The sequence below is a fragment of the Leopardus geoffroyi genome, chromosome A3 (genome assembly GCF_018350155.1).
Source record: "Leopardus geoffroyi isolate Oge1 chromosome A3, O.geoffroyi_Oge1_pat1.0, whole genome shotgun sequence".
Classification (NCBI taxonomy): Eukaryota; Metazoa; Chordata; class Mammalia; order Carnivora; family Felidae; genus Leopardus; species Leopardus geoffroyi.
Genome location: NC_059336.1, coordinates 53,594,532 through 53,618,190, shown reverse-complemented (window position 1 = coordinate 53,618,190; position 23,659 = coordinate 53,594,532).

The following is a 23,659-nucleotide window of genomic DNA, read 5'->3' as shown; positions in this document are numbered from 1 at the left end:
CAGCATCAGGCAACCATGAGTCCCCATTGTGTTCCAGCATTATCTGGGTGAATGTAAAGTGATGGTAATTTGCTTCTTTCTTCCTTCTCTGTAATTCAAAGAACACACTCCTAGAGCCAGACAAACGCATTATGCATCTTTTTAAAATGAGCTACTGAAAATAACTCAGTGAGTAACCAAACAAAGAAAGTAAAGATTATTAAAATTTCTCTTTTTTTCTTTCCACACAAGTGCAATTTTTAAAAAGGGAAAAAATAAAAATTGGCAGCTTTTTTCCACTGCTAATTAAAAATAGTTACTTTAATGGCATGGCACAATATTTAGAAATAGTTATAGGATGAAGGAACGTGACAGAACTGAATGAATACCCACTCATCTTTATATCATAATCTAAACCTCACACGAGGTTTTTTATTTAGTGGGCAAAACTCTAAATCACCCTGATCTGTACTTACCATGCATTAAAACCATAATGAAGTAGAATTCTCAGAAGATGGGTTGGTCTCATTGAATACTTTGGTAAACAGAATCCTTTTTTTTTTTTAATTTCTTTCATTTCTATTTTATCTTTTCATTTCCTTTCATCATTGTAAAATGATTGTGTGGTGATCATTGTAAAAAGAAAACAAAAACAAACAAGAACAACAACAAAAACATTAGTGTACTTAGAGTAAGTATTATCTAGTGACCAGGAATTGATCCTGTGGTAGTTCAGGATCTTGTAATGCCCCAGGCTTACCACTGCTCCTCTTCTCTCTGTGCAGTAATTATGCATGAGTGTGTGACTGCGGAAGGTATAGGACATAAAACCAAATGACTATTGAACTCACGGACATGAGTTTTTCACAGGAACTTTTTTTCTTGGCGTTTATCTGTTTCTCCAGGTGAGCCAGATAATAAAATCATTTTTGCTGAAGCACTGCTTTCTACTCTTGTAGGTGTTTACTCACTGGTCCCGTTCATCTTACCCTGTCCTGGGACACTGTAATATCTGCCTGTCACAAACATCTTCCCAACTCCATGTATTTGTCCTTATTCATCTTTCACACCATGAGAGACTCAGCCAAATGTATAGGACATCCACCTCAGTCTGAATCCCTGGTTTCAAAACCCATTTGTTCCACTTGGAAATCAATTTAATTGGACTGCAGGAAAAAAAAAATCTTACTTAACCCCACTTATTATGTAATAAGTCAAATCTTACCAAAAAATTAATTAGTTGTTTGTTGACCCGTTTTTTGCTACAGGTTATTAATAAAGAGTCTTTAGTATTCTCTAGTCATGGTATAGATTTACAAATAGCCACAGTTCTGTTGTGCTTTATGTCCAAAGTCTTTTTGACAGAAGGCTGCACTGTCTGTACTTTTCCAAGGATGGTAATCAGCAAGGCAAGCAGAGCCCAGAGTGCTCCAAATCTGGAGACAGCCACTCTATGATGATAAGATTTGGTTTGGCTCTTTAGTTTGATGAGGCAGTCAGAATGTCCTGGTGAAATGAGATTTCTATATAGTAACGTTATCACGGGTCCTGCTATCACTAGTGGATCTAATCTGGAGACAGCGTCCTCTTGCTCTTCAATGATCTCCCTTACACAGTGGTTACTGTGATATGCCAGCACTTAGCTTACCTCTCCATGTTCAGGATTTTGTTGCTTGTTCTTTGGTTGTCATATCCAAGTAATCATTGCCAAGACTCGTGTCAAGCAGCGTTTCTCCTTACGTTTTCATTTAGGAGTTTCATGGTTTCAGGTCTGACATTTAAGTCTTTAATCGGTTTTTAGTTAATTTTGTAAGCGGTGGAAGACAGGGGTCTAGTTTCATCCTTTTGTATGTGAATGTCCAATTTTCCCAGCGCCATTTATTGAAGAGACTTCCTTTTCTCCATTGAGTATTCTGGGTTCCCTTATCTACTATTAGCTGACCATATACATATGGGTTTACTTTTGGGCACTTGATTTTGTTCCATTGATCTATGTATCTGCTTTTATGCCAATATCACACCGTTTTGGTTACCGTAGTTTTTTCATATAGTGAGAAATCAGGATGTGTGATTCATCCCACGTTGTTCTTTATGATGATTGTTTTAGCTAATTTTTTTTTCTGGTTTAAAATGAATTTGGAATAGTTTTTTTTTTCTATTTATATAAAAATTGCCATTGGTATTTTGATAGAGATTGCATTAAATTTATAGATGATGTTGGGTAGTATGGGCATTTTGACAGTATTAAATCTTCCAATCATGAATGTGTAATATCTTTCCATTTATTTGTGTCTTCTTCAATTTCTTTCAGCAACATCTTACAGTTTTCAGTATAGAGATCTTTCACCTCCTAGGTTAAACTTATTCCTAAATATTTTATTGTTTTTGATGCTATCATAATGATATAGTTTCTTTTTTTCTTTTTTAGTTAATTTGCTGTTAGTGTATAGAAACACAACAAAGATAGTGTATAGATAATTTATGGATAGTGTATAGATAATAGTGTATAGATAGTGTAAAGATAGGGTTACAAATTAGCTTCCCCGCCCAGGAAGTGCAGCAAAATAGGCTCTAAGCCAGAAAAGCCATTGTTTGGAGTCACAAATCAGAGAGACATCCATATCGAGGTTCCTGGCCAGATGGAACCACTAGTTTGTCTCTGCAGCTAGGCAAAACAATAGGCTTGGATATTTACTTGGGTATGATTACAAAGAAGAACTTGATCTGCCAAGATCCTAATGATGGTTGCTGTAAGGTCTATTCTCCTTCTCTATTCCAATCTGATCTTCAGTAGTTAAGGCCTGCAGATTTTCCAGCAATCCCTGTGGGTTGAGACCTGGAATGGGTCTCTTGAGAAGCAACCCACAATGCTGGGGGAGTTGGATAGTCACGTTGGGCTCTCTTTTTCCTACTGGAGCAACTTGAGGCCCCAGAGGACCCTTTTGGTGTGGTACTATGCCAATCTGGGGGATGATCAATGAGGGCACAGTGCAGCTGCTTCTCTTAATGTGGTCCTCCTCAGTGTCTGTGACCCATGGCAGTGCTTCAGTCTCATTTCCTTATTATGAGATTTTCACAGTGTTCTCTTGTCTATGGATAGTTGCCAGTTGGTTTTGTGAAGGGGACTGAAGTCAGGAATAATGTCTGTTGCGACCTTGGTGATATTACTCTTGACAATATTTTCTGATTAAAATGCTTAGTTGAAATTCGATTTTGCTAACATTTATTAAACTCCCAGTTTGCAAAATAGCCAGGCATGGAAGAGAGGGCATAGAGTTTGGATTTGGACAGAACCTGAGTGATCTCATGCTGGGAATGGTGAGGATTGAGTGAAATGACTTACCAATGTCAGCTTGTCAGAACAGAAGCACAAGGAGGAAAGAGACTTTAAGTTACTACAGTACCTTGGCACCTAAAGCAGTTCTTGGCATAGAGTAGAAACTCAGTAAATGCTTCTTCTGCCATTACTATGTGCCATCTACTGCATTACATGCAGTAGGTTCCATGGCATGGAAACAGCCCCCACCTACAGACCAAGCAATGGCATGCCTGTCAATCTTCTGAGGCTTCTGGGAGGATCTGGAATGCTTGCCACAAATACTGTTCTCTTCTGCTTAGGCTTGCTGCTGATTCTTGAGGGCCATGCTCTGTAGAATGACCCCATTTCCCTGGGCAGCAGCACATCAGGTAAGGAATGGGTGCCTGGCCCACCTAGAACATTCTCAGTGGCCTGAGAATTGTTTGGCTTCATTAGTTCTGCTCAATGGGCTTCTTTCTATACAGCAGGGGCCAGGAAATGTTTAAATAGAGGGCCAGACAGTAAATATTTTAGATCCATATAATATACTCAACTTGAGTATATTATATAGGTACTTATGTAACAAGAAAGGAAACTCCTGCCCTGCTCTGCATACCATGCCTGATAGATGGATGGGCCATCTGGGGGAATGAGCAGCATAGGTCCCAGTGCCTGGCAGTCTGGAGAGGAGCAGGGATAAGAGGGAGGTGGTAGCAGTGGTCAATTTTATTTTCTACCACTGTGACACCCAGATCTAGCAGGGCTTCCCAGAATGTCCAACCATCTCACCATGGGCAACATGGCTGGAGACAAGTGACTCCCTAAATCACTGCCTCCAGCCTGAAACACCACTTCTTGGTGCCTGGAAGTTGCCAACAGTGGAGTCCCAGTGTGTAGGCAGAAATAGGTGCAGAAATCTGGAGCTGGGTAGCTGGGTAGCTGGGTAGCTAGGAGCATAGAGGGAGTGCCAGCTGGAGCATGACAGCAGTGGTATAAAAGCAGATGTGGCTGGATTTGGCCTGCAGACTGTATTTTGTCAACCTCTACATTAGACGGTTGCTGGCAGAATCATCAGATCCCATTTCTTGGGGGAGTATGAACTTGAGGCATAGACAAGGGGAGTTCATTATTTGGTCTCCTTATAACAGAGAGTCACCAGGGTAGAGAAGCGCTGGTTTAAGGACAGTAACTCCTGCTCCTGAGAGCGTGTCAGGATAACTTGCTCCTCAGTGACCTTCCCTTTCTGCACAGTATTCCAATCTCATGGTGGGTTGGGGTGGAATGGGGTTGCCTGGCTGGGAAATAATTGAGATTATGTTCCTGGATCCCTTGCTTCCTCTTGCATCTTTTCAAGAGCTCAAATCACTTCTGTCTTCCTTCCAGCCTAAAAGAGCCTAACCAAAACAAAGCATTTGCCCTTCCATGGAACGATGAATATCAGGTTCTCTTTCTGTTCTCTTACTTCCAGAGATCATTGACCCCTTGGCTCTGAGGAGTGATACCTTTATCAGCACTCTTGAAACAAGGCATCTTTCTCATGGCACTTGTATTTTCTCCCCTACCTGAAGGTCAGATGTATTTACCTTTTCTGATTGAAACAATTCATCTCTGTTTTATCTGACAGAATTTGATAGATGAATTGATGATTTATAAGCCAAAGGAATAAGATTAAGCTGTTTATTCTGTACTATGATAACCATTGGTATTGTAATATGAATAACCTTACCAAAGCAGGCATTTATATTTATTTTATTTTATTTTATTATTTTATTTTATTTTATTTTATTAATTTTTTTATTATTTTATTTTTTAGTTAGAAGTTTCCAAGAAAAAAGTGGCTAGGAAATTTTCTTTATCATAGGCTGTTAGATATAACATGTAACACAGCAGATTGCTGCTTTACCATAGTAACACAAATGGCCCTGAACTTCCCTAACACCATGTGGAATTTCTGTAACTTACCAAGTAATAAGAAGATTCAGTACATCTATCTCTTCATATTCTTTTGGGAACAAGTGATCTGGATGTATCCTCATCATAAATACAGATCCAATTGGACAATTTAACATGAGTGATCAGGCCTTGGAGAAATAAATCACTTAACTAGAGGCATAGGAAATTTATGAATAAAATATTACATTAAAATTTCATAATTAGCAAAGTAACTGCTAACTGGACAAAAGTGCTCTTGCTCACAACGTTCCTCAATCTCTCCAAGGCATACCACAGGAGTGCCAAAATACTGGGGTGTTGGGTCAGGGGCCCTGAACAACTCTGACCACACACTGAGAAGTTCCCACCACTTGCCTTTGTAGTTTCTAGGCTTTGATCAAAGTACTCCACCTGTATTTCCAAAATTGTCTAAGAAAAGTTCAATGAGCTGTGTCACAACCTATCATATATTTATTACATTTATCCCCTTTTCTAGAAATTGGAAAGATAATTCCCAATTATCTTTGTGGGAGGAAGCTCCTGCCCTGCTCTGCATAACATGCTCAGGGTGAGGGTGGGCCATCTGGGGGAATGAGCAGCATGAGTTCCAGTGCCTGTAAATCTGGAGAGGAGCAGGGGTAAGAAGGAGGTAAGGTGGTGGCAGTGACTTCATTTTCTACTACTGTGACATCCAGATCTGGCAGGACTGTGGGAGTTAAAATTTTGTTTCTGAGACCTTCTGGAATCTTTGATGAAAGACGTCACACCACACAGCTGGTGTCATCCTGCATTGTGTTGGTGACATTTGCTGAGTGGGCTGGTGCCTAATGGTCATGTATGGACCCCACTGCTGGTCTCAGCTCTTTCTGTGACAAAATATAATGTATCAGTGGTAAAGAATCCATAAAAAATCACTTGCATATTAAAATTTTAATAATTTACTTTATCAGTTTAAGCTGAAGTGAAATATTGAAATGGCAATGCTTCATTTTTAATATTGGCAGTTTAGAATGGATAACATAGCTGTTTGTGTGGTTAGTTTATGAGTAAAAACAATGCAGATGATTGTAATATTTCTGTTCTTTTCAAGTCTTACTCCAGGTCGCTTGCTCTGATGCTGGAAACACTCAGGAAGTAGAGAGTCAACATTTAGCTTTGGTTAATGCCTTGCATGTAATACAACTAGCTACTATTTAATGAGAGTTTACCTGTGATTTAACAGTTTCCATGCCTTATTTCATATTATCCTTGCAACACTCCTATGAGCTTGGAACCATGAATGTAAGCTCCATCGAGCAAGGATTTTTGTTGTTTTCTTTGCCAACAGAAAATGCCAAGCTGCCTGCTTAGCTCATGTGGGGTGTCCCATACATTTTTGCTGAGTAAATGAACCATCCCAAGGAAAGCAAGGCTTAGACAGTTTCAACCATCAACAAGTCCATCAACAAGTAAGTGCTAGAACTAAGTCCAAATGCAGATGCAAGTCCTTAACTACCAGGCAATGCTTCCTCATGCTAACTGGAAAAGTGGAACAGTGACCTCATGTTTCGCTTCTGTAGTGCCCTCATTCCCTGGGCCTTTTGTATTGTCCTGTCTTTTGGTCACATGTTGATTAGGTCAGCTGTGGTCACCTGAGGTGAGGAAGCTGAGTGGGGTGCGGGGGAGGTAAGCAATAGTCAACAGCTGGAGTGGTACACGCATGAGGAAGCAAGTGGGGAAAGGCAACTGCAGCTCCATAGGAAGATAAGGGTCTGACATAACAATAAAGATGACAGCAGATAATAAACAATAAAATGTTCACTTGCTTTCTCTGCCCCTTAAATCTCAGTGTTCCCCAGTCTTTTGATTTTCAAACCATCAACTCTCCCTGTGTGACTACACTCACTGTCCTGTCTTCCAATTCTTCCTACATGCTAAGAACTCCTAAATCTGTGTCCCCAGATCTCTCCCTTGAAGCGTAGACTTATATTTCTAAATATGTAGGAGGGGACTAGAAATATTTATTTCAATGATCTGTAGTCATGGCAACTCATCCTGTCTCCTGTTAAATTTATTATATCAGGTCTCTTTACATCCTGTCCCCTAAGCTTATCCCCATCCTACACTCACTAATTTGACTTGTGCCAACTATATCTCTCCATGCTTCCAAGATAAAGGCTCATAGTTATCCCTTATCAGTCTTCCACTCATCCAAATAGTTGCCAAGTTCTGATTATGTCACCTTCTAATATTGCCCCCACCTCTGCAACTCCAGGGCCACTGACTAATTCAGGCATCCTGCATCTCCTGCAGACCCACTGCAGGCTCCTAAGGGTGCATCTGCCACTAATACCCCATGTCCTTGCCCAGCCTCCATGTGCCATCCACCTAAAGCCATCTGACCATGCTATGACACTTGGAAAGACCTCTCTGGGCTCCACATTTCCTGAAGGACAGAGTCCTAGTTACTAGTCTCACCTTCAGGAGTCCTCACAAAGGCCCCAGTGTATTCCACCAACCTAAATCCCACATCCAGGCTCCATGGACCCTGACCTGAGATTGCTCTGGACTGAGGTTGTCAAATGCTCTGGTGTCTTGCATGCCTTTGCCAGTCTTTCCACAAGATTCCACTCAAATGTCACCTCCTCAGTGAAGCTTTTTTTTCAACTTCTCTAAGTAGACATAAGCATTCTTTTCACTGTTTCCTAAAAGTCCTTTTAATACATTTTTAAGTCATTAATGTTATTAGGACCATGTATGAATCAGCCTTTTTTTAACCTTTTTTTTTTCTTTCTCTTGGTTGTGTTCTTTGGCATGCTTAAATATTTTGTATTGAATGTTGGACACTGTATAAGTTTATAAGTTCTGGAGGCTCTGATGATGTTATTTTATTGCAGAGGGGATCCTTTCTTTCATTTGGAAGGCAGACAGATAAGGAATAGATGATCTTATTCCAAGCAAGAACTAATCTGACTAGAACTGGGTTATAGTTTTGTGAGGCCACATGTACCTCTAGTTCATCTGTGTCCTGTCCAGAGGTTCCACCTGGGATCCTGAGGTGTCTACTAGGACCTCTTCTCTTTGATGAGATCCCTCTAAGTCCACTAAGACAGCAAAAACTTAATTTTGCTTATCAGGAGCTTTTGTCTATTTTTTGAATCTTCTTGACCTTTGCAATTCCAGATCTTGGCACATGTCTCAAGAGGAATGAACTAAGCAGGGCAACTTCCCATGACCTCTCCTATCACTTGGATTTGGATCCCCAAATTTTCTTGGGAGTCTCAAGTTTGCAAATCTCAAATGTGTGTCTCTCCTGTATCATGAGTTTCCCAGAAGTTCCACTGGTTTCTTTTCCTCTTGGCAGTATCCATGTGCCCAGCCCTCTGCTGCATGCTCAGCCTCCCACAGCCCCCGAAGAATTGGAAATGCCCCCAGAGAAGAAAAGACAGCTGTGGAACTTTCTGAGATCCATTCTTACAGGACTTGGCAACTTAGTCCTGGTCATCGCAGCTAGTCATCCATACTTTCAACTTTTTTCTTCTTCTTTTTTTTTTTTTTTTTTTTTTTTTTTTTTTTTTTTTTTTTTGCCTTTTATCTAGTTTTTCTTAGTTCTTTTTGGTGGCATTGCTGGTCTCTTGCAATTGCTTCATCATGGCCAGAAATGGAATTTGAAATCAGTTGTTTTAAAACTATAGTGTTTCAAATCAGAATGTGCTATATTTTGTAAGTTACTTTGGAAAGAATCTACTACCTGGTTTTATGGACTGAAGTTCTCCCTTCATAAATCTGTAACGGGGGACTGCTAAGAAGCGAGATGAATGGTCACAACTATGTGGTTCTTTATGCTGTATTATATTTTATATTAATCTGGAAGTCTTTTGTGATTTCACAGCATGTTAAATTTCCCAGAAGGCACAGAAACAAGCCAAGCAAATAAGCCTACTGAAGCTCAGTTTGTATATTTAAATCCGTTGTATCACAGGGCCATAAGCATAGTCATGCTTAGCATAATTTTATAGCAAGCACACATTTATATTAGCATCAGAAATAAAATTCAAACAGTATAAAATTATGGTATGGGTATAATTATTTGGAATTCAACTTTAAAATTTATCAATCAAATGAGACAAGAGTCTAGTTATTCAATTTTAAAGCAGTGCTCATTATACTACTCTAAAGGAAACAATATCTGGTTTTCTGGGATAAAATTCAGAAGACCTGGATTTCTGACCTCATTATTTGGCTGTAAGTGAGTAGAATTTTCCCTAGGTCCATTTATCATTTGTAAAATGGGCCAATATTATTTATATTACTCTCATCATGCAGCTGTTTAGAGAAAAAAAATTAGGTCATATATATAAACGTGCTATGAAAAGTTAAATACATCTATAATTATGTGTTATCATTAGTTTTTTAAAGTTTTGAGGGATTGGCAATACCTGAGTAGGAATTTCAGAGAAACTCACACCTGGGCATCTGACTCAAGAAATGACTTTTCAGAAAAGCAAGCTGAGGTACAAAGCAAAATGAGGTTCCCAGAGTTTAGTCTTAATGTAGTTTGGCAGCCACATACCTGTTCTGATTTCAGAGTAGCCAGGATCATTTCTGCTTCCAACCATGGTCCTCTTCCCTCTCTTCTTGCCCCCAGCCTCCCCAAACACATGCATGCAGTCACACATGCACATGTATGCATATACATGCATACACACACACACACACACACACACATTCAGACTCATCACTTGCCCTACTATAAGACCAGGGCCAACCCCAGATGTGTGGAGGTCAGAAAGGAGCAAAAGCACCTGGAGAGAATTGTCTTAGCCCTGTATGGAGGTCATGAAGAAAAAAATACCAGCCACTCTATTGGATGCTTCCTCTGGGCCAGGTTTTCTGCTGAGTGCTTTTTACTGACATCACTTAATCTTCATAGTAACCCATGATCTTCTACGCTAAAGGTATAAATTTCTGTCATTTGAGGGGTGCCTGGGTGGCTCAGTCAGTTGAGCATCCGACTTCAGCTCAGGTCACGATCTTGCGGTCCGTGAGTTCGAGCCCCACGTCAGGCTCTGGGCTAATGGCCCAGAGCCTGGAGCCTGCTTCCGATTCTGTGTCTCCCTCTCTCTCTGCCCCTCCCCTGTTCATGCTCTGTCTCTCTCTGTCTCAAAAATAAATAAATGTTAAAAAAAAATTTAAAAATAAAATAAAATAAAATAAATTTCTGTCATTTGAGCCCCCAAGTCTGTGGTACGTTGTTATGGCAGCCCTTGCAAACTAATACGCTGTAGCATCTTGCAGGAAATATGGCTCAATTCTGAACAAAAGAAAGAGACATTTGCCATGGTCTTTTTAACTCTTTTCTGGTACCACATATAAATATTGGAAAACCACTTCTTCATTTTAATGTGAATTTTGAGTAGATAATTCTATTCAAGTTTTATAACCAGAAGAAACTAATTTTTAAAAATTTTATGCATGCTTTGTAAACTAGCTTGGGTTTTATTGGTAATCCCTTTTTTGTTTCTTTTAATTTGGTCCTCTAACTTTGAAATCAATGGAGAAAATTAACAGGGGAATCTTCTTGGTCCTCCTCTAATCATTACTATGAAAAGTGGTCTGGGATTTAAGATTTATTTTATTTTGTTCTACTTACTAATATTTTAGTTTTTCCCAATAAAAACTCAACAACAGCAACTACGTAGTGATGGAAAACAATAATATTGGGTAGCCGTTCATCGTGTCAAGAACTTAAAACATATGACTTCATTTTTAAATAAAACACATTTTTAGAATAGTTTTTGATTTACAGAAAAATTGTGAAAATAGCACAGAAAGTTTTCATATACCCCAGTTCCACTGTTAATAAATTCTACATTGTGATGGACATTTTTTACAATGAATAAACTGATAGTTATACATTATTATTAGCTAAAGTCAATACTCTTTTTTAATATTCTTAGTTTTTCCTCGATGTGCTTCTCCTCTCCCAGGATCCCATCCAGGACTATATTTATTCATCATATCTCCTTGAGCTCCTCCACGGTGTGACTATTGCTCAGACTTTCCTTGTGGTTGATGACTTGATGGGAGTGTTTTCAGGAGTGTTGGTCAGGTATCTTGCAGAATATCCTTCCATTGGAATTTGATGCTTTTCTCATGATTAGACTGGGGTTATGAGTCTTTGGGAGGATTACCATAGGGGTAGAGTGCCATTTTCATTACATCATGTCAAGGTACTTACTATCAATATGATTTATCACAATTGATGTTGACCTTGAACATCTGGCTGAGGTGTGTCTGTCAGATTTTTCCACTGTAGAGTTACTGCCATCCCCCACCTTCCATACTGTCCTCTTTGGCAGAAAGTCACTATGTTCAGTCTACACTTAAGGTGTATTATTATTAATAATAATTATTATTATTATTGAGAGAGAGAGAGAGTGCAAGAAGGGGAGAAGAACACACAGAGAGAGAATCTTAAGCAGTCTCCATGCTCAGCACAGAGCCCGACACGGGGCTCAATCCCATGACCCCCGGGATCATGACTGGAGCCAAAATCAAGATTTGTATGCTCAACTGACTGAGTGACCGAGGTACCCCAGGAGTATTATCTTTCTGCTTTTGCTTTTGTGCATGTCCTTTCTTTCTGCCACCACAAGATGCTCCAGACATTTCCTGAGTATTTTCTGCTTCAGTCCTAGAATCTACCATTGCTCCAAATGAGCCCTGGTTTCTTTTACTGGAAAATAGTACTAGAAAGTAAACTTTGGGCTCTACCTATGCTGCCACTACTGGAAGCATTAGAAGCATTGCTTCTAACCCCTCTCAACTGTCAGAGGAAGGGAATAGACTTGTGTATACTAATCTCTGTATGTACACATACCTCTATTTCCGCAGATAACCATCTGTATCTATATTAAGGTAAACATGAGTTAATAAGTTGTCTCCAGTTCCAATCCTTTACCACATGGATCATTTTAATCTCTTCTCTTTTCTATCTATAAATAACATTAGCCATCCATTTATTTAACTGTTCAATTCCAGCTTATATGCATGGCAGTATCAGAATTGTTAACCTGTATCTGTGGAAAAAACTCTATCATATGGAGGACAGTGCTTATGCACAGTTCCTTTAGCCTTTGGTCTTACAGATTCTGCTCCTCTCTCCAAAGTTACTCAGGTCAGCACCTCTCCCCCCTCCCCTTTGGCAAGGTTGTCACACATTAGTAACTCAGTTAGACTGTTTTATCACATTCTGCATTCCATCCTGGCACCCTATAATTTCATTTCCATCTTCACAGTAAATGTCTGAAGTAGGAATTTTAATTATCCTCATTTTGCAGATGAGGAAATTGGAGCACAGAAACCTGCTCAAAGTTTCGCAGATAGTAATTAGCCTGGAGGTTAAATTCCAGGTCAGATTTGTCTTTCTAATTTGAAGATTAATATTCTCTGAAAAAAAGATAAGCACAGTATTTCTTTTAAAAAGCAAACCCGAATACATGCTTGTTCATGAAGAGAAGGCTGGAGGTAAAGATATTGTGGCTGCAGGTGGAGAGCCACACCCGAAGCCCACCTGGGCCATTTGTGTCATGTCTTAGAGCTCAGCCCCACACACGACTGAACGCTGGAAGAATTCATCTCAGGAAAGGCTATGGGCTTCCCAATATTTCTACATCAAGTGAGGATCTGAGATAATGCCTTTCTCTGATGTGTAAGTGTTCTTCAGAGAAACAGAACTAGTAGGACATGCATATATACATATACACATGAGATTTGCTTATTATGCATAAAGAATTGGCTCATGCACCTATGGTGTCCAGGAAGTCCAAAATCTGTGTGGACTGTCAGGACGCAGACCCAGGAAAGCCAATAGTGCAGATGAAGCCCCAAGGCAGTCTGCTGGAGAATTCCCTCTTGCTCAGGGAAGCAGGTTTTTTGTTCTATTCAGGTCTTCAACTGACTGAATGAGACCCACTCACATTATGGAAGGCAATCTGCCTTACCCAAAGTTCACCCATTTAAATGTTAATCTAATCCATAAACACTCTCCAAGTTGACACATAAAATTAACTATCATACTTGAGATGGCTGCACAAAGTCTGTTCTCTCTCTTAAGACTGGGAAAAAATTAGGAAAAAGAATGCTCTTTACGAACTATGAGCATGTAAGTTTCATCTTAGTAGCCTTAGTGCACCGTTAGCCACAGATTCTTTGGAGGACCTCGCATAGCTTTGGGCCAGTGTTTGCTAGAATTAGATGCTTATGTGAAGGAAGATAGCACTTTTCAAAGAAATGAACAACTTTCCTGTCATGCCTAAGCAGCTGTGGCTTCTATTCTTAGCAGACAAGGGGATAATTTACTAAACAAAATATATTGAGGCATGAAAGCATCCACGCCTGACAAGGTGAAGCGTTATTGCAATGACAACTTTATTGCTTTTTATCCCTCACCCTGAAATGAGTTTCCTAGGGATGGTGGGGGAAGAGGGTGCCTTCCGTTCACCAGCTGCCATGCACTCACTCTATCATGCCAGTGATTGTTAAGAGCTACTATAAGACCATGGATGACATAATCTGAATATGACTTACTCATTTTGGAGACTGGTGAAAATATCATTCAGATTCCCCCAAGATTTGGGGTGGGGCTGACAACCTGGTCTTCTCAGAAGCAGATTTCTTCTCAGTGGGTTAAGATAATGGTTTCTGAATGATGTTATCAGACACAGCTTTGACCAAATACATTTCCTGACCCCTGGATGGAGCCAGAAACAGGCTGAGCTGAAAGTGTGATTGTTGCAATTCAGAATCTCCAGGGCCCTTTTCTACTTCTGGGAGAGCAGCATGGCTTGGAATTGACAATGGACTGTATTTATTCTTATTTTTCTTTCATATTAATAAAATTTCCAAACATGCACAAATGTAGAGGATAATTTAATGAATATACCCATCACCCACTTCAACAATTCATTTCGCCAACCCTGTTTCATTTATAACCCTCTCACACACCCGCCTTCCTTACCTTCTCCCTCAAGCATTTGGAAGCAGATCTCAGACATAATATCACTTTATTTATAAATACTGCAGTCTGTTTCTTTAACAGACGATATTTTAAAAAATAACCATAATGACATTTTCACATTCAACAAAACTTGAAATAATTCTTTAGTATTATTATATATTATTATATATCCAGTCTCTGTACAAATCTCCAGTTTTTACATCTCAAAAATGGCTTTTAAGAGTTTACCCACTTGAATTAGGACCCCAAAAGTTTCAACATGGAGTTGGTTGGCATGTTTCTTGTGTCGTTTTTTTCTCTTCCATCTTTCTTATTTATTTATTTTTTTGTTTTTTTATCTTTCTTTCTTAAAATAATATTTATTGCATTAAAAAAGTTTATTTATTTATTTATTTTTGAAAGAGAGAGAGAATGAGCATGCACATGAATGAGAGAAAGGCAGAGAGACAGAGGGGGACGGAAGGGGACGGAGGATCCTAAGCAGATCTGTGCTGATAGCAGAGAGCCCCATGCAGGGCTCGAACTCACAAACTGTGAGGTTGTGACCTGAACTGAAGTTGGATGCTTAACCGAATGAGCCACCCAGACACCCCTCCTTTTCTATTCCCCAGGCCACACAGTCACTGATGAGAAGCAGATGGTTTAAACAAAGTAGAATTGACTGCATGTTGCATCCATGAGGGTATCTTCAACATGTTGTAACTTGTGCTTAGTGATTAGATCTAGAGGTTTGATTAGAATAAAACACTTTCTGGGGCCCCTGGGTGGCTCAGTCAGTTAACCATCTGACTTCGACTCAGGTCATGGTCTCATGGTTGTTCATGAGTTTGAGCCCCACGTGGGGCTCTATGCTGGCAGTGCACAGCCCACTTCGGATCCTGGGTCTCCCTCTCTCTGCTTCTCCCCTGCCTCTCCTCTCTCCCTTTCTCTCTCTCAATGATAAATAAGCTTAAAAAAATAGAATAAAACACTTTCTTGTTTTTGGCAAGAATACATCTCAGGTGCTGTGGTGTGCCTCCTATTGCATCACAACGGGAGGCACATGGTACCCCATTGTCCTACCTTCACAGGTATGGGTTTGAGCAATGGGTTCAAGTGTTGTTGGCCTAATTGAGCAGCCTAATGTTGCCCTTCAACTTCTTAGTGGTGTTCATATCCACCTGTGACCATTTCCTAGCTCCATTGCCTCATTAGGGACTGCCAAGTGGTGCTTTTCTAAGGCCATCACTCATTATTTAATTAGAATTCTTCTTTGAGGAATTTTCCACTTTAAGCTGTATGGATACTTGAAACATGTTTGTATGAAAAATGTAGGATGTTTGATTCTTATCCTTTTCCATTATGTACCAGTTTTCAAAATAATGAGCCAATACCTTAGCAGTTTCCAAAAATGTCCAATAGCGATCATTCTGTTTCTAGATTTTTCTGAAGCATGAGTTTGTATGGATTTGATGTTTTAATCAATTGCAACATCCCCCCCTGCCCCCACTGCCCCCATCACTGCTCAGAACAGCTTCCCTTGATTGTTGGGAACTCCTTCCTTCAGGCTGCGTCCCTGACAAAACCCGCATGGCTGTCTACAGCCCTCTTGCTTTCTGGCCACATGAAATGTGCTGGACTTATCTTGAATAGTCCTTCCTCAGACTTGGAGTGCAGTTCCTTTTAGTGGGAAAATGTACCCAGTGGCCACATTCGTGTGCAAGGTTCATTAAATGCTACTAGACTGTCACTAAATCTACTTGGGCTCTACAGTGGATACAGCTAGAAAATATGTCCTTGTTTTATGAAAACAAGAAAAATAAATCATTTCTAAGTCAAACATAACATGAAAGAGTTTTTATGCTACTGATTTGTAATTACACCTCTTTTACACTAAAAATCTTTGTTCTTAACTCTATTAATATAATTGCTTACTTGTTCAATAATGTTATTATTTGCACAATTAAATATTTGCTCAAATATGTATGAATTTCAAAATAGCACCAATACTATTAATAACTGTAATTACTAAATGTGTTTGAAATTTCTCCATGTGTGTTTTGTCCTTAAAGCATAGTATAGTAAAATCACTGTATTTTAGAGTCATGAAAATATTTCTTTTCTTTATGGTTAGGTTACTAATTGGGTATACAGTAAAGGTCATTTCGTTCATTAATTTTCAAATTTTAAATGTAGATTTTGGGCTATGATGGGGGTGGGAGAAGGCAGACACATCCCACTCCCCACCCCCACCAATGACAATGACAATCCTTTTGTCACCAGGCACCTCTGTCTCTGGGGGAGGGTCTCCCGGGCACAGACACTTTTCCAGGGTTACCACTAGGAATAGCACTATGCTTCCCATCCTCACCCTTTCAAGGATCCCCTGGGATACATGAAGCAAGATCTGGGAGAGGCTCCTTGGTGCAGTTCACTACTTTCCTACATTGCTTGCACACACCCCATCTGTAAACCTACCACAAATTGTACTTGAAACAGTACTAAAGCTGATCTTAAATTAACCTCCAAATCCAGATCAACTGGAAATCTCAAGGTTTTACATAGCTTTGTAAATTTAGCATGCTGCCTACCTTAGAGTCCACCAACACATCATTCTCCCAAATGTTCCCTATTTTCCCAGCACCTGGACAACTCAAACTGAGGTTGATTTCACAGTTTCTATTCCAACCTGGACATGCCCTGTGGACCAGTTCAGAACCCAAAGCACCTCAGTATTCCCCTGGTTTGACCCTTGCTATGCCTTTGCCAAGACCAAGTTCACAACATGGTCAATATTGCCCTTTGGTCTCCTTCTTTTCACCTTGGTGAGGATTTCTAGCCTGGGTGGATATTTGCTGGCCTGGAGCTGGAGGGAGTATGAAAGAATGAATGTTCACCTTCCTTCTTCCTACCTCTTTTTCCAACATCTTGTATAAAAAGCTGAGTATGGGGGCACCTGAGTGGCTCAGTCGTTTAAGTGCCTGACTCTTGGTTTCTGCTTAGATCATCATCTCACTGTGGGATCGAACCCCGTGTCAGGCTCCACACTGACAGTGAAGTGATCCCTGCTTGGGAGTCTCTCTCTCTTCCTGTCTTTCTGCCCCTCCCCCAATCTCAAAAGAAAGAAAGAAAGAAAGAAAGAAAGAAAGAAAGAAAGAAAGAAAGAAAGAAAGAAAAGTTAAAAAAAAAAAAGCTGTGTTTGTTCTGTTCTGTTGCCCCAATACAGAGTTATAAACTCAACCATGTCCCATAGCTGCAGGTGTTTGTCTCAGTGGCCTAGTGGCATTCCCCTTCATCACACTTGAGGTTCCTTTCAGATTCTTCTCTGGCTACTGTAGCTCACAGAAGCCCAAGGGCCTTTCTTTTCAATGCTGCTGTGGAGCAGACACTCTCTGGACATCTGAACTGGCTTTGCAAATACCTAACCCAGTTGGACAGAGACGGAGGATGTCCAGTGGCTGGGTACTGCACAGAGGTTGCTGTAAAAACCATTATATTTCCAAAAATTTAGAATCTTTCAGGTATTTTTGCCAAATATAGAACTTTGGGTGATAAATAGTTCTTTAAATGTTCAAACTTTGCAAGATTCATATCACCAGAGAATACCTTTGCTAGCTGAGCAGTCACTGGTTCACACTAAGAACTGCTTCTCTTGGCCATAAGTAAGAGACATTTATCATTTGTTATCTTTAGACCCTTTCCATCCTATCTCAGCTCTAGAAATATATTTCACCGAAGAGCTGTCCAGGTAAATGGATGATGTTTCTCTGCGTTAAAATTATGGCTCAATTACAATCAATCTTACACTATCAGCTTTCAGTGCCTGTATGTAATTAATATAAACAAAGTAGTGAACCATCATTTCTTATGCCACCTAGTTTCATACTGAAGAAAAAAAATGAAATCAATGCCTGCTTTATAAATAATTGGCTCCAGCATATGATCTTAGATTGTCCAGGTAGGCATAATGGGAAAAAGAATTATTCCTTTGGGTATAATGTATTCATTTTGTGGGTTTATAAGTGACATTCACCTTGGTTAAGTTAACAGTTCAGATCATTGTTTTCTCTCTACCCCTCACCATTCTTGGAATATTAATTGGGTCGGGGGAATCAAACCCGCAGAAGTCAGCTTCTAAAGCTTCCATCTGCAGTATGGAAAGTGTAGTGCTCAGGTGAGCTGTATCATGTTAGATGTCCAGCACAAAGTGACTCTCTGATTGTACAGTTACATGTCACTCATGAACCATTGTGGATGAGCATTTATATCTTACTACATATCTATCATGATAGATCATTAAGGCAAAGCCTTGTTAATGATTTGCCTTTTAAACCAAAAGAATGCTATGCATTAAACCAATTGAACACATTTCTCTTATTATAACAAGGCCATTCAATTAAAACAAAATAGCTCACACAGAGTGACTTCCTGGCATTTAGATGTTTAGAATTCTGGATCCATATGCACAGCTGTTTACCATTTATGGTCTATGGCATTTTAGGGTCTATAAAAGAGATTGGACCTTAATTTTTCCGATGAAAACTTTATTAAGCTTTCTTTTGTATGGCCAGATAGACATCTGTGTTTCCAGATTAATGTATTAAGCATTTTTAAATCCTAGAGACACATTTAGCTGCTTTGCAGACATTTCAATATGTGCCCAAAGGATTATCACAGATCTATAGAGGTTATTATTATGTATATTCATTTGCTTCCCTGCAAAAGACTGAACCTTACAGCAAATCTTTAAAAAAAAAAACAAAACAGCAGAGTTTGTGTGTTTTGGCAATGGTGTGGATTGTTTGATAATAGATGTCACCTTGGCCCTTCACTCTGAGAGTTCTCAAAATGTATTTCCTCCTGAATTTAAATTGCTGATACATGCAGTGTGACTATATTTATGCTGCTTTAAAGAACAGAAGAATATTTAATGGAATAAAAATTAAACAATTTAGAGTTAACTCAAACATATAAAAATGAAAGTCAAATGAAAAAACCAGCATTGCATGGTAACACATATAGTAATGTGTTAACTTCCCTGTTATGTAAAGCATCTATATGAATTAAGAAAAGAGTGCACATTGTAGTTAGAAAAGTTTGGGTGAAAAGCATGAACAAGTAGTTTAAACACAGACAGCAATAAATACACACAACATGTCAGCCTTGTTAGAAACCAGGAAAAGGCTGATTCAACAATAAGAATCTGTTGTTTTCTTCTGAGATCCCATCATGGGGAGGCTGTGGGAACACACACGCTTCCACACTGCTGGAGTGAGCACAGAGCCCTCCCATAGTGCCATTTCTCAGCCTGCAGTTAAGGCTCTAAATGAGTGAACGTTTCTTCAATCCATCAATTAGAAAAGATCACAGAGTGCATATGTGTAAAATGTCCTTATATCACAATGTTTTGGAGAGGAGGAGAAAATAAAAAGAACTGAAATCTATAAGGATGGGATATTGATTAGAAAAATGACAGTATAATCATTCAACAGCACCTCATCCGGTAGCTTCACAGTAAACACCTTTGCTTAGACATCTCTGTTCCCAGCATTTTCACTGCAAATATTTTCACCACGTAAACCACTGGCTGTAAGGCAATTTTGCTGTAAAGGGGAAAAATAGTAATTGGTTGACAGTTTGATTGGACTGTTTGGTTTCATTTCTCCATTGATGCAGTATTCCAATTTTTATATGATATAAATCTTAGCCCTTATAATGGTCTATACTGTGGCACAGATTTTTGAAACCACATGTCCCATGGAACTTTGGAATATCCATCAACAGACATGTGACCATATGCCAAGAAATGAACAGAATTGTAGAAACCATTTACAGCACACTCCAAAGCTCAGTTACAAATATACATCCTAGTATTTGGAAACCAATGCCTCCCTTAATGAAGAAATTTTACTGATAAAGAGAACACATGAGCACTGAGTAGCACATAGAATTGTTGAATCACTATATTGTACACCTGAAAGTAATATAACACTCTATATTAACTATATGGGAATTAAAATAAAAAAAAAACAGAAAAAAATATGATGCTTAATGAGAAGAATCAACAAAAAAAAAAAAAAGAAAAGAAAGAAAAGAAAAAGAACAAGTTTAAAACTATAATGAAGGACTTTGAAAACAAGTGCTTAGGTACAATCCACAAAATAAAATCTGTTATTTGAGCAGCATTGTCATGAACCTACTCACATTATAAATGCATTCAAATATTTTATATTTTGCAATAACGTGTTTTTAATTTTATTATTCATTTTTCGTGTTTCATTATAAAAGAATGGCCCTCTTTTATTGTTCATGATTTTATCTTCTTACAGTTAAATTTCCTTACAGCCAATTTGTCATGCAACAAAAATATTTGCAACAAAAATAGTGGTGGTGAAAACACTTGCAGCAGGGAGAGTTATAGTGAAAGTACCTAAAGCCATATTACAGGGTGATAGACAGCTCCTAACATGAACTTACAGAAATTTATTTATTGACATGAAAAGATGTTGATTGTATAATTTCCTGGAAAAAATAAGTTCTAAAATATCCTGGCAGTGCAAAATTATTTTCAAATAAATTGTAATATCAAAAATATTAAAAAGTTTGAAAGCATATACGCCATGTCAATGGCAGGCTGAAGCATGGTTACTTTTGCTCCATTTGGCTTCCCTGTTCTCTCTTCCTCTCTTTCTTTCTTTAGTTAGCAAATAGAACTTTTGCAATATAAAAATAAAAGTTACATACTTTTAAAATACAATTCATGCATCCAAATAAGCATTATCTCTTATTGCCACCTTGGGAAACTATAAAAATCTAATGATTTGGTATAAAACTACTTTGTGCCTCTTCACTGGACTCCTGTTCCTACTGAAAAAGGATCAGTTTTCATCAATCTTGCTAAGATGCCCTCTTAGTATTTCTTTTTTTTTTTTTTAATAAAGAGTATACCCTTTTTTATTTTTAATTTTTTACATTTTTTAAATGTTTATTTATCTTTGAGAGATAGAGATAGAGGCATAGTACAAGTTGGGGAATGGTAGCAAGAGAGAGAGACACAGAATCTGAAGCAGGCTCCAGGATCTGAGCTGTCAGCACAGAGCCTGATGCGGGGTTCGAACCCACGAACCGTGCAATCATGACCTGAGCTAAATTCAGATGCTTAACTAACTGAGCCACTCAGGTACCCCTCTCTTAGTATTTATTTCCTGTGTTTTCTTATGAAAAGACCTCACCCCTGGAGTAACCTGTGTACATATCTGTCCTTAGGCTGCAAAGATCTTAAAACATCTCTGTAATGTGATTAAGAATGAAAAGTTGCAATGATGAAACTATCAATAAGATTCCTTTGATAAGACCTACGTATATTTTTGACATCGTGTATTGTTTTTCTCAAAAATGTAAGTGCACAACTGTTATGGTTTTGTTCAATGAACATGGTAAGTAACAGCCCCAGGGTAAAGGATGATGAGCCAAGTTTCAACCAAAAATTCCAAACGAATTGAAATGAAGAGGTATATTATTCACACATACTAATGGGAGTATACAGCACACCTCAATGAGCCATACCAGGAGGCCAAGGTAGGGTGCAGGCAGACAGAAAGGCAGGACCTGGGGTGCATGCCTTTATTAGTAACCAAGAGTAGAGTGTTTTGGGTTTCCTGGGTTAAGGCTGGATTGGCCAATTCAACCCAAAAGATGTGGTTTTGGTAAGCTCCATGGGGTCTTATCTAACGGGTGCATAATGGGAAGGTCCTGGATGGCAGAGGAGACTGAGCACAAGGACCATTAGGGAAGTCCTATTGGGGACCAAAATTTACTTGTGACTCTGCGGCTGCTGTCTAGGGCATAAGCTTGCATGAGGGGCTAGTGTAAGTGTAATGCCCCTTCAGGCCACTTTGGCCACACAGAATTGATGCCAAGGCAGTAATACTATGGAGTAGCTGAGCTAAACTCTTGACCAGAACCATTTAAGATACATTTTTTTTTTAATTTTTTTTTCAACGTTTATTCATTTTTGGGACAGAGAGAGAGCATGAAAGGGGGAGGGGCAGAGAGAGAGGGAGACACAGAATTGGAAACAGGCTCCAGGCTCCGAGGCATCGCCCAGAGCCCGAGGCGGGGCTCGAACTCACGGACCGCGAGATCATGACCTGGCTGAAGTCGGACGCTTAACCGACTGTGCCACCCAGGCGCCCCTAAGATACATTTTGAAATTATGCTGCTCATTGTTTAAATTTTAAAAACGAGTGCATAGAGGTTAAGGAGAAAATGGTGATGTTAGAGGAGCCAGGTTCCCCACCCTCTCACAAAGATCAAGGATTGAACAGCCAGCTCCTGAGCAAAGCAGTTCTGGGAGACCTCTTGGGTCTTTCCTTTGGGGTTTTAGCAACACCATAGAACAAATTAGGAAAACAACTTCATTTTTTGCCTGCCTCATCTCATCCCCCAATCTGGTATTATTCAGAACCAGGGAGAAACTTCCCAGTTAGAAAGAGTGCCTCTCACTAGGACAAGAAGAGCAGGGTGAGGGATCAGCTTGTCCAGCCTCTTGGGGTGCTGTGTGAAGGTCCCCCTTTCAGTTTTGCCCCACTCAGACTGAAAAGCTGACGAGGAACACGGAAGAAAAGCAGTCTGTTATTAGCTGACAGGCAGTGGGACCAATTGGGGTTCACAGAAACCTGCTCTGCAGACAGACTCAGCAGAATTTTGTCACTGATGGAGCCAGTGGTCAGCACCACCACCATAAATACCCTGCAGATCTGACCAGTTTTGCTCCATAGTTACATTTGCTGACACTAACCAGCTGAGTCCTTCCCTACTCCCTGCCCCCTCCACTCCCGCTGGAGCCTGAGACCTTCACCAGGAGCCATCCAAGTTCTCTGTAGCTGTGCAAGTGTAAGATGCTAGTCCCTCTCCACCCTCAACAGGACCAGGGAGCCACACTCGCAGCTAGCTTGGGCTTCTGTGGCTGCTTGGGTATAAGACACCAGACTAATTGGAGCCTCAGAAAGAGAAGAGAGGAGGAAAGTTGGTAGAAAGCTTATTTAAAGAAATAGTAATTAAAAACTTCCCAGACATGGGGAGCAATTTGGACATCAAAGTTCATGAAGCTAATAGGTCACGCTAAAATTTCGATCCGAAATGATATTCTCTAAGGCATAATAATAAAGCTGTCTAAAACCAAAGGCAGAGAAAGAATTTTAAAAGCAGCAAGAGGAAAACAAAAACTCATTAAGAGAACACCCAAAAGACTACAGGCAGATTTCTCAGCAGACCAGGAGAGAATGGAACGATATATTCAAAGTAAGAAAAGGACACCTGGATCAGTGGGTTGAGCATCTGACTCTCGATTTTGATTCAAGTCATGATCCCAGGGTCGTGGGATCAAGCCCAACATCAGGTTCTATGCAGAGCATGGAGCCTGCTTAAGATTGTCTCTTCCTCTGCCCCTATACCCCACCTGCACACCC